This window comes from Sitodiplosis mosellana, unplaced genomic scaffold, assembly GCF_009176505.1.
Source record: "Sitodiplosis mosellana isolate CC-2019 unplaced genomic scaffold, AAFC_SMos_1.0 Smas_scaffold_2, whole genome shotgun sequence".
NCBI lineage: Eukaryota > Metazoa > Arthropoda > Insecta > Diptera > Cecidomyiidae > Sitodiplosis > Sitodiplosis mosellana.
The window spans coordinates 2659781-2673079 of NW_022595245.1; the positions used below are offsets into that span (position 1 = coordinate 2659781).

Below are 13299 nucleotides of genomic sequence, written 5' to 3' on the forward strand. Positions count from 1 at the left end.
TAATTATGAATTCAATGGCGCTGTCTGACACTTCGTCACAGACAATAATCCCTCAACGTTTTGAATGTAATACAATGTGAATATGAAAAGACAAAACTACTCGACATTCTATCTCTTCGTGTGTTTTTTCTTTCTTCTTCGCTCGTTGTCATTGTTTGTTTGCGCGTCTATGTTTTCAGTACAGCGCGACCACCTAAAAAAGGCGGCTTTTCAAATGATCTTAAATCCGAACTCGTTGGATTTAACTGATAATGAAGTTAGTGTTTTTTTTCATAACTTTTGAACTTTCAACATTCGCTTCCTACGACGCAAAAAACAAAGACCCGAAAATAACTTTTGAGAAATCATGATAGTTCGATCGAACCGCCTGAAATAGTGATGACCATGAAATTTAAACCGACAACCTTTTGCCATCACATCGCGAGAACTGTCGACCTTTTTCTCTGCGCCAGGAGAAAATTGAGAACATTTTTGTTGTGAGAGCAACCGAACAAACAATTCACAATTGAACAATGAACCCATATGTTCTATGGCATCACCGTGGCTCGTCTTACGCAAAACCATATTATTTTTATGCAAAGAATTTTCAAACGCGTCATCAAATTCAGTTCGTTACGTGCGTGCTTTTTTCTCGCATAGTGTTCAGGAGAAAAATGACATCGAGAACAAAAACAAAAATAGCAGCAGCAGCGGCAGCAACTACTCGGGCGACTTTGGTGAAGTTGCAAAGACGCAAGAAACTTTTGTTTGCAAAGAAAAATGAAACAAACCCGAGGAACGGTGAAGGAACAACAAATGATTATTATTATTACGGCAAACAAAGCGATGCGCAGCAAAAACCGTCCGACGATAGAGAATGAGAGAAAACTAGAATGAATAAAGCCATATTGTTCTATATGCATGCTTTTTTTCCCGAGCCACAGCCAGAGAGAGACATATACACTAGCTAGTAAGAGAATATATGTCGCCATTATGCATTTGTAATTCATATTATGAATTGCAGACACAATGCAAGCGCTGCTATAAAATTTCGATAATAAACTCGTTAAGGTCTTCAAGCAAATCCAAACAAAAAACACCTCTTTCGTCACATAGTTCATATGTTTTTTCTTTGTTTGCTTTCGGTCTCTTTTTCTCTTGTTCTCTGTGTGTGACTGACTCAGTCGCTCGTTCTTTTCTATACTCTTTTTCGCCGAAATCGTTTCACATTTCACATTGTACATGCTATTTGACTTACAGCTGCCAACAAAAGCTGATGATATATTAATTATATTGTATGTATTTGAACGATGGAATTTTTTTGAACGCAGCTGAAAATAAAGAGAATAAACCGCGCTGAGAAATAAACGTGAAACAATACTGTATCCGCATTTTGCGGTTGCACAGTGCATAAAGTAACTAATTTTTTTTTTAGGAATTGCTTTTTTATTTCTGAGGAAATATTCATTGCCGATGTCAAGGATTGCTTTGATCGAAAATTGTTTCATAAAAAAAATTTCAATGCATTCGTTGTCAGTTTGACGAGTTTCACTTTTGGATATACGCTAATTCGTTAAATTCAATTGTGAATCGGGGTTTGATGGCTGCTCGGAGACAATACGGGTGTGAATTGACTGCGTGATTTCCAATTGTTTCTCATTCGTCTCATTGGACCAAAAACACTCAAAAGCCATTGATTATTCACGTGAACTCTCTTAACTGTCCAATTCACGTCAATTAGGGGTTCATTGAAAGCAGCGATGACAAAACGCTCAAAAACTCAATGGCCAGAATTCACATTAGACGAATATGTGAACAAATTTCGGTCGAACTTCCCATGTGACTTTTTTTCCATCCTCTCTTTCTCTTTCGCTCGCTCGATGGTTTGTTGTGGGGAAAAGTATTTGAAAAGAATTATTGCGAACCATGCGATAAAATGGTTAGGCATTCGAAATAACAAGAAAACACCAAATTATTCCGGCATGGTTGCGTCATTACAATGCTAAATAGTTAACTAAAATCAACAGAAAAATATTTATCACGTCTCTTTCTCTCACTCCCGGTATGCCGATGTCTATCGTGTGTGTGTTCGCTTTTATCGAGGCGACCGAAGGGAAATGAGAATGAGAGAAGCAAACGAATATCGTCGGGCCGCATGTTTTTGTTATTGAACCACAACATTTTCGTTCGTTTCACATAAAATATCCATGAAAATGAAAAGGAAGAGCATATGATAAAATTTTAATGGTGCACAGCTGAGTGCTGTCATGAGTCACATTAAACGTTATAACTGACAAAAATAAACGTTGAAATTCCATTGGGCTTGACTCAAAACATCATGTTCGCCATGTACATAACTTGAAAAACAATAATCAATAATAATTATGTTTCACACACGAACCACATATGAAACAGAAAAGCAAGGAGAGTATGACAACGTCAGGCCAACTCTGTAACTGAGTCTCTGTTTTTTTTCCCGTTAACACAATTTCACGATCGGCACCACTGGAATTGCGTCAAAACGCAACGAACCAATCAAACGGTTTAAAAATAAAAGTAAGCAAAACAGTCGCATTTCATTTTGAATGCTTCAACAGCTGAACACGGAACACACGCTCTCAATTAATTAACAGCAAATAATTTTCCCGGTTTTTTTTTCCTTTCCGAAAGTTCGGAATTGACACGGAGAGAGAGAGAGAGAGAGAGAGAGAGAGAGAGAGAAAAAAGCGATTCGTTGACGCTGACCCACTGTGAAAGAGCATTTTGGACATTTTAGAATTGAAAACGAAGAAGAAATGAAACACAACATCATGTCAAAAATAGAGCGCAACTATTGTAACTGGATGAACTTCTCTCTTCTCGTCTCGGCCAAAAAAAACCAATTTCCGTTGTGAAATGCGTTTATTTTGGATGCGAATGGGGTGGCAATTTAATGTTTTGCATTTACGCAAATCGCAATTGAACTGTTCGTGTAGATTTTGTTTCGATCAGTCGGGTCGATTGTGTATGACGTGCGGTGGCAAACGCAAGCAGAACCATGAGTGGAATGGCACGAAGCGAAAAATTTGGAATAACAGCAAAATTAGCAATTTAGATGGTTCTATTTGGTGAATTACAGTTAATTAAGCATTGCCTGCTGTGTATCGATGTGTTTGTTGGATCGTGTTGTGTGCACGATTTTACAATGAATTTCAATCGAACGAACGAACGAACGAACGAGAGCGATTTGAACAGCAATGAACCGAGTGCGTTTGCATTAGAACACATTTTAGATAGCACGAATTGATTGAGTGTATGTCTATATTGCGAATAGTCTCGCGCGCCAACTGAATGTTTAAGCCTCCAATTTACTCCACACACACAGAGAGAGAGATCGTAATAAACAAATGAGCGAAAAAAAAGATAGCAAGCACAAAAATAGCGACAATCATTGTATCGCTAGGCATTGCCCAGTTCGTTGATTTAAGTAGATTTGCTGTTTTTTTTTTCAAATTCAAAGACGCTCTCGCTTGCTCGCGCCCATTCAACTAGTTTTCTAGTTGGGATGGACGATAGACGATGTGCGCACACAAATCGAAATTGATTGCATTTTCACTCGTATTCCTTGAAATTCAAATTAATTTTAATCGACATGACCGCACGCGTGTCTATTGAATATTTGAACGTGTTTTAATCATGCATGCGGCTTGTCTGTGTAAGTGTATTTGCAAAATTGCATTTCTTTCGTTTCTCGCTTATAGTCAAGACTAATTCTGGAGATTTTGTGGCGGTGCGCAAGCACGGAATGTTCTTTTTAGTTTTCTCTAGAAATCGACACCGAAAGAGATAGAGAGAAATAGCGCAAATATTGATGAAATGCAAATTGGGACGCTTCATAAAAAATCCAATTTGAAATATGATTGCAAACATCGGCTACCTTGTGATTTCATTCTGGCAGGCAGGCAGAGTGCAGCCCATAAATTTGTTCATTCGAATTTCGCTCGAAATTCGTACAAAGTAATGGCAGTAATGTGCGGCCTGTCGGTGGGATGGTGTCAGTTGCACATTGAAACCCAAAGAGAAATTGGAAACATTTTGTGTTTAATTAAATCGCACATTGGCTCTCAGATGGCTAACGGTTGCCGTTATTATGTTATTATAGGCTGCCTCCGTTGTTGTGTTGTTTTTTTTTTGCCTTCTCTCTTTGCATTCGATGTGTCTTTCCCTTCTGCTGTATTTCTTGCATTGGGAATAAAAATGAACTTTATAGACACGATAATTTTTTGTTGTTGCTGCTGCTGTGTTTGGATATGAGATGTGGCCTGCACCCATCATTGCATTGGCAATACGCATGTAAATATATAATTCATTTTAGTTCATGCGGTGTTGATCCAACTTTACAAACACAAAAAGCACATCCAATTTACTGTGTGAAGCGACCGACCGCTTGTATATCACCAAAAGAGAAATCGTGTACACGAATTGCTACTCGCTCGATTCTTTTTTTTCTTCTTCTTCTTCTTCTTCTGTGCTGCTGCTCTCTTGTCTTGCAGTTCGTCTCTTTTTTTTCGTTCACCATTTGCCGTCGCCGCCGACGACGACGTCGAGCATACAAAAATGTGTGTATGCTTGCCGAATTGCGCACATTTGCACTCTTTATATGCCTTGTCAGAGTCGACGCCAGCTTTCAGTCCACCCGAAAATATTCAATGAAAAAACAGCAACAATCGAACGAAAGAGCAAGAGAGAGAGAGAAAGCCATCTGAAAAAGAAAGACTTCGATATAAATGGCAGAAAATTTAAACAATAAAATGTGAAATTTTTCGCTCATACACTCCACCATACGCCATACACCATGTACCACACATCACACTTTGCTTGCTGCATATTGCAACAGACAGCCAATATACAATTTACGATAACTTTTCCGGCCATTTATTTTCTAAGCATAATTTGTATCGTCACTCGTGTCTGATACTGTTATACATTGCTCGCCTTTTTCTTTCAACTGCACAATTGCACAAAAGCGGCGAATATTTGTCTCCCGCACCACACACACAAACACATCTCTTTCTCCGTATCGCCAGCATTATTTTGCGATCACACATACCACACACACTCGATTCAATTTAATTCGAATCGAAATAAATCGAACTCTCGGCTCGGAAAAAAATGAAATTTATGAGATTTTTGTACCATCCAGTTTTCTACTCGAGATTGTCTGTACCAAGTCTCAAGAGAAATTCATGTGGTGTGTGCGCGCTGCGAACGGCGGTTGTGTGCTCGTGTTACCTTTTTGTTGTTGTCGTTTTCGGTGAATTTGTCATCCGCTCTACAGTTGTCGTTTTAGTTACGGACGGCTCTCACCATTTCACGCGAAAAAGGTAAACTATGATGATGCTATAGAAAACACAGTGCTGCTGTTGAATGAGAGAAAGAAAAAACAGCAACAACACTGGCATCGAGAAATGAAAACGGTACGCACAGCGAGCGCAAAATACACACACACACATAACTGGAATCTAATCATAGTCGACTCTGGGCAATGGGTTTTAATGAAGGAAAAGCTGTTTATTAAAATTATCGTAGAAATTTGAGAGTTGGTTAATAGTCGGCCATTGTCTGAACCAAGAAATTTCACCGAGCAACTCGATGCACGTAGTTCAGAGCCCAAAAAAGGCCGTTCAGTTGGAATTAAAGTGAGTGAGTGAAAGAAATTGCGCATTGCAAATGAGTTTGAACCCGTTGTTTTTTGTATGTGCTGTGTCCAATTTTTCACTTTAATTAGAGTCGATCAGTGGCTCAGATTAGCATCACCAGCGTTGTGCCATCCATGATTTGGCTCAAACCGAGTGAAACCAGATACCCAGAATGTGACACTAATTTCTGCAATTAACAAAGTTCTCTCAGTGAACAAAAACAACCACGACAAAAAAGAGACACATTCTCGAACGCAAATATGAGTTTTTTTTTCTGTTTTTTCTTTTCAACAAGTTACGCGAATCAGTAAATAATCATGCACACTGATTCAGTATCTAAATTTGAAAGCAATCTAATCGCATTGTCAACGATCGTCAGAGTGCAGCAATAAAGAGACACACATACACCCAGAGCAGCATCACATCAAGTCGAAGCAAGAAATTTGTGGTGTCAAAAAAATATCTGATTATATTTGACGAGATGTTGTTTGCCCCCGTTTGCCTGACTCCTCCGTTATCATCGTCGGTCGGTTGTTGTCATTGTCGTCGCTCATAAATCGCAAACACACAACCATTTTACGAACTGGTTATTATTTTGATTCTGATTAATATTATTATGGAGACGTTTCTTCTATCGCGCTCATCGTCTTCACCTTTTTCGCGTCGTTGTGCTCTCCCTTGGCTTTTGCGATTGTTTTTGCGTGTTGTTTTTTTCCGGCTTCTTTTTCTTCTTTTGTCGTCTCATTGCTTTAGCCTGCGAATCGTATCATATGACGATGAAGTCAAAAACTAACGACGCTGACGCAGTAGCGCGCTCACTCACTCGCTCGCTGGAACAGGTTTTCTTTTGTTTTCAACTCATATAAATTATACATAAAAAGAAACCAGTATATATATATTTTGTTCATTTCGTTGTGATTCGCATTTACACATTGTCATATTCCGTCAAAATGCGAACGAACGGAGCGAGAGCGGGCGAGCGAGTGAACAAGATTCGTGTGCGCTTGAAATCGGTCGTGCGATTCATATAAAAGATAACATATTTGTATATATTATCGAAGTCAAATACATACATACGCACACAAATCGTTTCACACAAAATAACGAAAATCCATCAGGATGATGCGTTTGGCAGTGGAAGAATTGTTTTTTTCTTTCTTGTTAAGTCTTTGTGTGCGTGCGCTGTGTACGTGGCTGAAAACATGTTTTATTCTGATAGTTGCTTGTCGTTTTCTTAAGTCGTTTTTCAAACGCGTTCATCTCTCTTGTTCGCCTACGTTAGTCGAGAAGATTATCGACTTGTCTAAGCATGTTATGCGCCAGCACAACGACGACTAACCAACAAATTTCGCTCAATGTTATCAATGCGGTTTTCTAGTCGTTTCTATGGATTTCATTCCACGAGCTCCGAAAATTTTGAGCTTCACCACTTGCTTGTTTTTCGTCGATTATTGTTGTTGGTTTTAACTTTTTCAGCGGCAGCAGGAGAGAGAATCAACTTAATTCTTTCAAGTTTTATCCATAAATTTTAGTGCATGTCTATGACTAATTTCTCCCATCGAGGGGGGAATTAAATCGGTTTGCGTGTTTTCACAACACCAATCGAGCTTACACACTATCTCACACTCACACTCAGAATTGTTTGCAACGCGGCGTTTCTATTAGTCATTCAATCGTTCTCAAAAAGCGAATGAATAAAAAAAACACATTGTGGACTTGGGTGTGATTCTTCGCATGTGATAAAATGTTATGCAAATGTTGCGAAGCTCTCGGCATAAACACACTCTTTCCAAAGCACACGTACACACTGGACAGAGTGTTTGCTCATCAAGAACCCATTCGAATATTCGAAAAATTAATGCCAAGAACTGAAAATGGACAGAGCCATTAACCTGCGGTTTTCTTGCCTATGAATAATGAATGTATATAAATGTAATACGACCAACGATGGCCACATACTGATGTGAGCGTCTAATCAAACATTTATAACAATTATAAAACAAAGTGAATTTCATAGTCGTCGTCGTCGTCGTCGTCGTCGTCATTGGAAAATTTCCCGCAACGCTTGTGTGCGTTTATGTTGACACACAAACGCAATAAATATTTTGAAACTTTTTCCAACAGCCAACTGCTTTTTATAGACATTGTTATCTCGTTGTTGTGTGTTCACTCTCTTTCTCGGTTAAAAAAGGTCAATCCATGTTCGATTGTCGACTAACGACAATATGTGTAACGTAGTCGATTCAATCAATGATTAAGGGCAACATGATGATAGCTCTCATAGTCAGTCAATGTAATAGCACAACTAGTACACGTTCTCCTATCAATTTGACATTCGCAATTCATTGCACTTGTTTATTTGCTTTACCTTGCCGCATAAAATGATAAAAACAAAATGAGAAGAGTTAACTAAAGTTAATTTAGATAAAAACGAAACAGCAAAAATAAAACCATTTTGAAGCCAAAACCAAACCGTAGCTGATAAAATGCAAGAATTTCGTTTCTGTTTCAGAACTTTGATTGGACGATCAAAACCAACCCAATAATCATCATCATTCAAAGTAACGCGCCGCTTGCGAACGAAATCGACTTGAAATTTACGAATTAATTTCCAGTTCACGACGAGATAGTAGATAATCATGCGGCAATTTCGAAAATTTGCAATCCAAATTTGGACGAACACACAAAAATCGCACAATGTCCAAAATCGGCAATTTGATGAGTCGTTGAATTGCGCAAATAGCGCAGAAAAACACGAAAGCGCTCATTATTTCAAAATTGATTATTGCATGCGGTTTCAAAGCGAATGCAATTTTTGTGTGTGTTTTAATGCTTATTATATTTTTTTATGGCACGTCCCCGATTCGGGCTCTATCAATCAAAACAAAAAAAACGCTCTCTCTCTCTCTCTCACTCTCTCGCACACTGTGCCGATCGATTGTTGTTGTCTTAATTTGCGTTTTTTGCATTTTTAAAGCTCATTAAGCGGTTTTTTTTTCTCGTACAAGTCAACTCATGACACTTTTAGAGTATAAATATTGAACATTCAGTGGTTAACCATTTGAAATGTACGCCGTTTCAAAGGCACTAGAAAATCCGAAAATGATTCATATCAAAGATGAAAAAACAGCAGAGAGTTGAGGAAAAAATGAGAGACATGTCCAGTAGGACGCTGAATAGTAATGATGCAGTGTGTGTGTGTGTGTTGCTTAGAGAAACGCAAACAAAAATACAACAACGACGACGACGTCGACGACGAAAAAAATTGGAAATTAGAAAGTTCGTATTCATGGCACCTCTTTTCTTCACGATTTGTGATTTCGTGTTCCGAATTTAACGAACTGCAAGCCCCCCAAAGCTGGCAACGCCAAAGTTAGAGCACACACAGAGAGTGTGCGAGTTTGAACTAAACCGCGCGAGAGAGCACACAACATTTATGAACCAAAACAAAGCGAAATGAAGACAGCGGAGAGAGAAAAAAACGACGATCAGATAGAAATAAAATCGGTCGTGAATAGACGGCGACGACGATGTCGACAATGAAGAAAGAAATTTAAGAGAAAATCAATTATCTGCACTATTCATAAATGAATCGTGATTTTCTTGGGTGCTCTGACTGATGTGTCGGCTGTTGACTGACTATGCCGTGCACATTCGTTTTTTTTTCTTCTTGTACGTGAATGTCATCGAACAAAACACAACAACAGCGAATAAAAAAAAACACGAACGAAAAAAAAAAACTGAGGCATAAATCGAAGTTTGAAGTGAAAGAACTAACAACGATGACTTTAGTCGACTCGATGTGGTTTCTTGACAATCGTCGCTAAGTCGATGAAGCCCTGTTTAATTGGTGTGTTTATTCAAAAATGGCATTGAATCGTTTGTGCCAAGCAGTCAGTTCAATTCAAGTTGTTCTTTTGCTGTTGCTCCGAGAAATGACGTGCAGCTCAAACAGATAGAGAAAGAGAAAAAAAAACAGCAAACTCATTCGCACAAACAACCATTTGAATGGATGAAGTCCCTTTTAGCGTAAAAATGATGGTACAAAACATTTGAACAGCGACAACACAACACAACACAAAAAATTAATAGTATAGTGCAATATACAAACATCATGTGAGATACTAAATCGCACGATTTTATTGCTCTACATCGCATTCAGTCGAATAATAATAACAATAATAATGGAACGGTTGACAACATGCAATGCGCGATAAAGAAAAAGTCATATTAAATTGATTGTTTAACATGTGATCATTTAGACATGCAATGCAAACAGCACAGAGGCAATGGCATGTTCGAAGGCGCAGATTAATTTCAGTGAATTGACGCATTGGAGAGTGTATCGCTGAGAGAGAGGGAGAGAGAGTGAGAGACAAATACACGTTTTCTCTCCCCAATTCGAGAAACTGAAATAGGCGATCAAATGCGGGAATTTTTAAACAGTCATTTACAAAACGCATTCCACTTGGCCCATGTCATTTCTGTTTCGTTTCTCTCTTCAATATTTTGTCTCTTTGGCTCTGCTGAAAAATCGATTTGTTTTCTCTCATTTCATTCGACACAATGTTGCTGTTTTTTTTTCTTCGTTCGCAAACACATTTCGACGTGCGCAGAAAACGTGGATTTATGAACTGTCATTGTCACAGATTTCAATGCATGACTTACAAATGCTAAACGTGCCGTTTATTTTGAAGCATTTGTTTTTTTCGTTCAAGCAAAAGAGCAAAAATAAAAAACAATGTTCAACGAAAAATACGAAGCGCATTTTTCTTTTCGTTCAGTGAAAACAAACCGCACATTTCACTGTTGAACTGCGCTCAGCTGAGCGCTGGAATCGCAAACTCTAAGCCCACGACAACTGTCGAGAAACTGACGGTTTGCATGAAATTTTTTCATCACATTTAATGATGACAGCCCCGTTGAAGTTAGTCTCTTATCAGGTCACATGCTACTTTTCTGTTGATAGTGTGTTTTCTGTACACTCAGCAACGACATTAATCGACACAAATGGCTCCTAAATTTATCAGAAATCTAAACTCAGAAATAACTGGACTGCCTCGACAACTTGACATGACACTTTTTTCGTAGTGTTTTCTCTGTTGTTGATCTCCTGCTCTCGCCAGACACTCTGGCCGATTGCTCTTCGTTTTTCTTTCTTTGCTCGCTCTCAGCCACTCACTCGCAAACGAAAATAGTTCACTTGGAAAATGATGAAACTGAAATAGTATTTGCATCAACGGCCCCAATACAATGCACGCAATTACAACCCATCTGTCTCTCTCTCTCTCTCTCTGTCGTTTCATTCGCTTCGCAAGCCGCGTCGAGTCTCTCATTTAGCCATATAATAAATGCGAATCGTACGAGAAACGAGTAAACAAGTCAAACATCTAATTGTCGATCATAAAACACATTTATTGTTACTGCTTATTTCTTCGTCAATTTAAACTCCAATATTAAATGAAATAAATGTTCGAGAGAACGAACGAACGAGCGTGCGCGCCCGCGTACACCATCAAGTGTAGTGTATATATATATCTAACAAAAATATATGGTGCGTTGAGTCTCAATTTATTTCGATTTATTCTCGAAGCAGCACTGTGAAGAGTCACTTGAATATATATGAAAATTTAGCCTCACTTCAAATGGTAACTCTTTTAAAAGTGTTCTCCTTGTCCGTGTTGTTGTTGCTGGCTTTGAAATTTTCCATACGAATGGAACTTATTACAAATGCAACATCATCCATGATGATGATCATACATGAGAATGGATAGAAAGACTCGACAATCCACGCGAAAAGAGCTAGCAAGACAAGTCAAGTACTGAACTATTGATGTCATATGTACACATAAATCGGTTTTGGGTCTATATACACTATTGTGTGTTACCGGATCGTGTGTACGGTGCATGGGTTTGACCGTGTGCTTGTGTGCAGAGCACGACCAATTTTCTTGTTGAAAAGAAACTGGGCAAAACAGAGGAAATAGCCCGTATGTACCTGAACCATTACTTGTGCTCATTCTGGGCTACACACTCAATTTTCTTCACAATTCAATCTCTTTGTGATTTATCTGTTCTTAATTCTATATCATGGCATCTCTCGTTTCGCATCTCTCGTTGTAAGGAGAATGAAAAAAAAAATAACTCGATGGTTCTATTTTCCTCTCTGTTGGCTGGCTTATTTTATTCTTTTTACCAAGCCAACCAATTATGTATCTAGGTATAGAAAAATGCATGAAAGAGATGATTCTGATTCTATTTTTTTTATAGGGAATCGTTTCATTTCTCAAAACATATTTCCACGCTCATCGTTTCGGCATCATTCAAAGATTAAAGAGCAGAGAGCGAGCGAGCGAGCAAGAGAGATAGACCGAGAAAGAAAATTCCCGTATTATCTTTATAAAAGACCCAATCGTTCTTCTCTTTAACTTCATTCCTATTCCAAAAATGTTTACCATTTTATGACGACCTGAAATGTGGTACAAAAATATTTTCAGTGTGTGTGTTTTTATGTTTATTTGGTTTCTGGTGAGTTTTGCCACACAAACTAGAAAAAAAATATATAGAGAAGAACTATGTTACAAAACAACATGAAAAGGTTGGAATAGAAAACTATGCGTATGTGAAAATCGATTCCGAAAATAAACAAATACAACAAAATCGAGAAGAATCGGCTGACATATCCACTATCAATTTGGATGAAGCACTTCTAAGTATAGAAGTTGCTTTTTCGACAAAGAATTTCTCGTTTTTGGGTAAAAGCGATTTAAAGCCGAGATAATGTCGCATTTACGACCGCCTATATTACTTTGTCATTTTTGGAGTTTGGAATATTTTCAAACGAAAATTGTAAATGCGCGAGAGACAATCCGCCATCCGCTATAAAATCTGAAGAAAGCTATGGAGGCTGTTAATCACTTGTTATGAATTTTCTTCATTTTGCCAAGTAGAACCATCATCAGGCGACGTCGACGTCAACAAAGACAACGATGAGATTATTTAAATTGAGTGTATGATTCCATTGTTGAGTTCGTTAATGCGATGAAAGATGAAATCAATTAAAATTTCCAGCTGGTCGATTATGAGCTGCAGCAAATGTTTTTAAGTCAATTTTGCTCGTCTCAACATCAGATATGGCGTACGCATAACCAGCTTCGAAATTATAATTTCGAAAATATAACAAAAACTCTCGAACACACAATTTTCGACAACATCGTCGTCGTCGTCGTCGTTGTCGAAAAGCATGATTCTGGCTCTGGTCTTTCGACGTTGCCATGTTTACGTCGTCGTCGTCGTCGTTGCTTTGTTTCGGTCGTCATATTTATTTCTCTTTCTGTGCCTTCGCCACATTTTGTTGTTGATGATGTTTTTGTATCGGATACAAGCTCATATATATTTTGCCTGCGTTTTTGTGTGTTGCTTCAATTTTTCAAGGAAATCCATTGTGGGCCTCATTTCATTTAATTCCATCCAATTGAATTGAGTTGAGTTGAGTTGAGTTGAGTTGCTATGTTCTTTTTTCATCTTCCTCTTCTTTCGTCGTTGTTGTTTTGTGTGTACCATTCATCGTAAGCCAAGCAGCTATATAAGCTCAAAATGAAAAGGCGTCCCTCATTGTCTCTCACATCACTGAAATCGAAAT

The 13299-nt window shown here is 38.3% G+C and overlaps 2 protein-coding genes across 3 annotated transcripts in view; both read left to right on the forward strand.

Annotated features, from left to right (window-relative positions):
- Positions 1-13299, forward strand: part of LOC129565264 (inositol-pentakisphosphate 2-kinase) — a 62055-nt gene that overhangs the window by 13089 nt on the left and 35667 nt on the right. The window lies entirely within an intron of this gene.
- LOC129565265 (protein BTG1-like) overlaps positions 1-13299 on the forward strand; it is a 29295-nt gene that overhangs the window by 4515 nt on the left and 11481 nt on the right. The gene's annotated exons all lie outside the window — the stretch shown is intronic.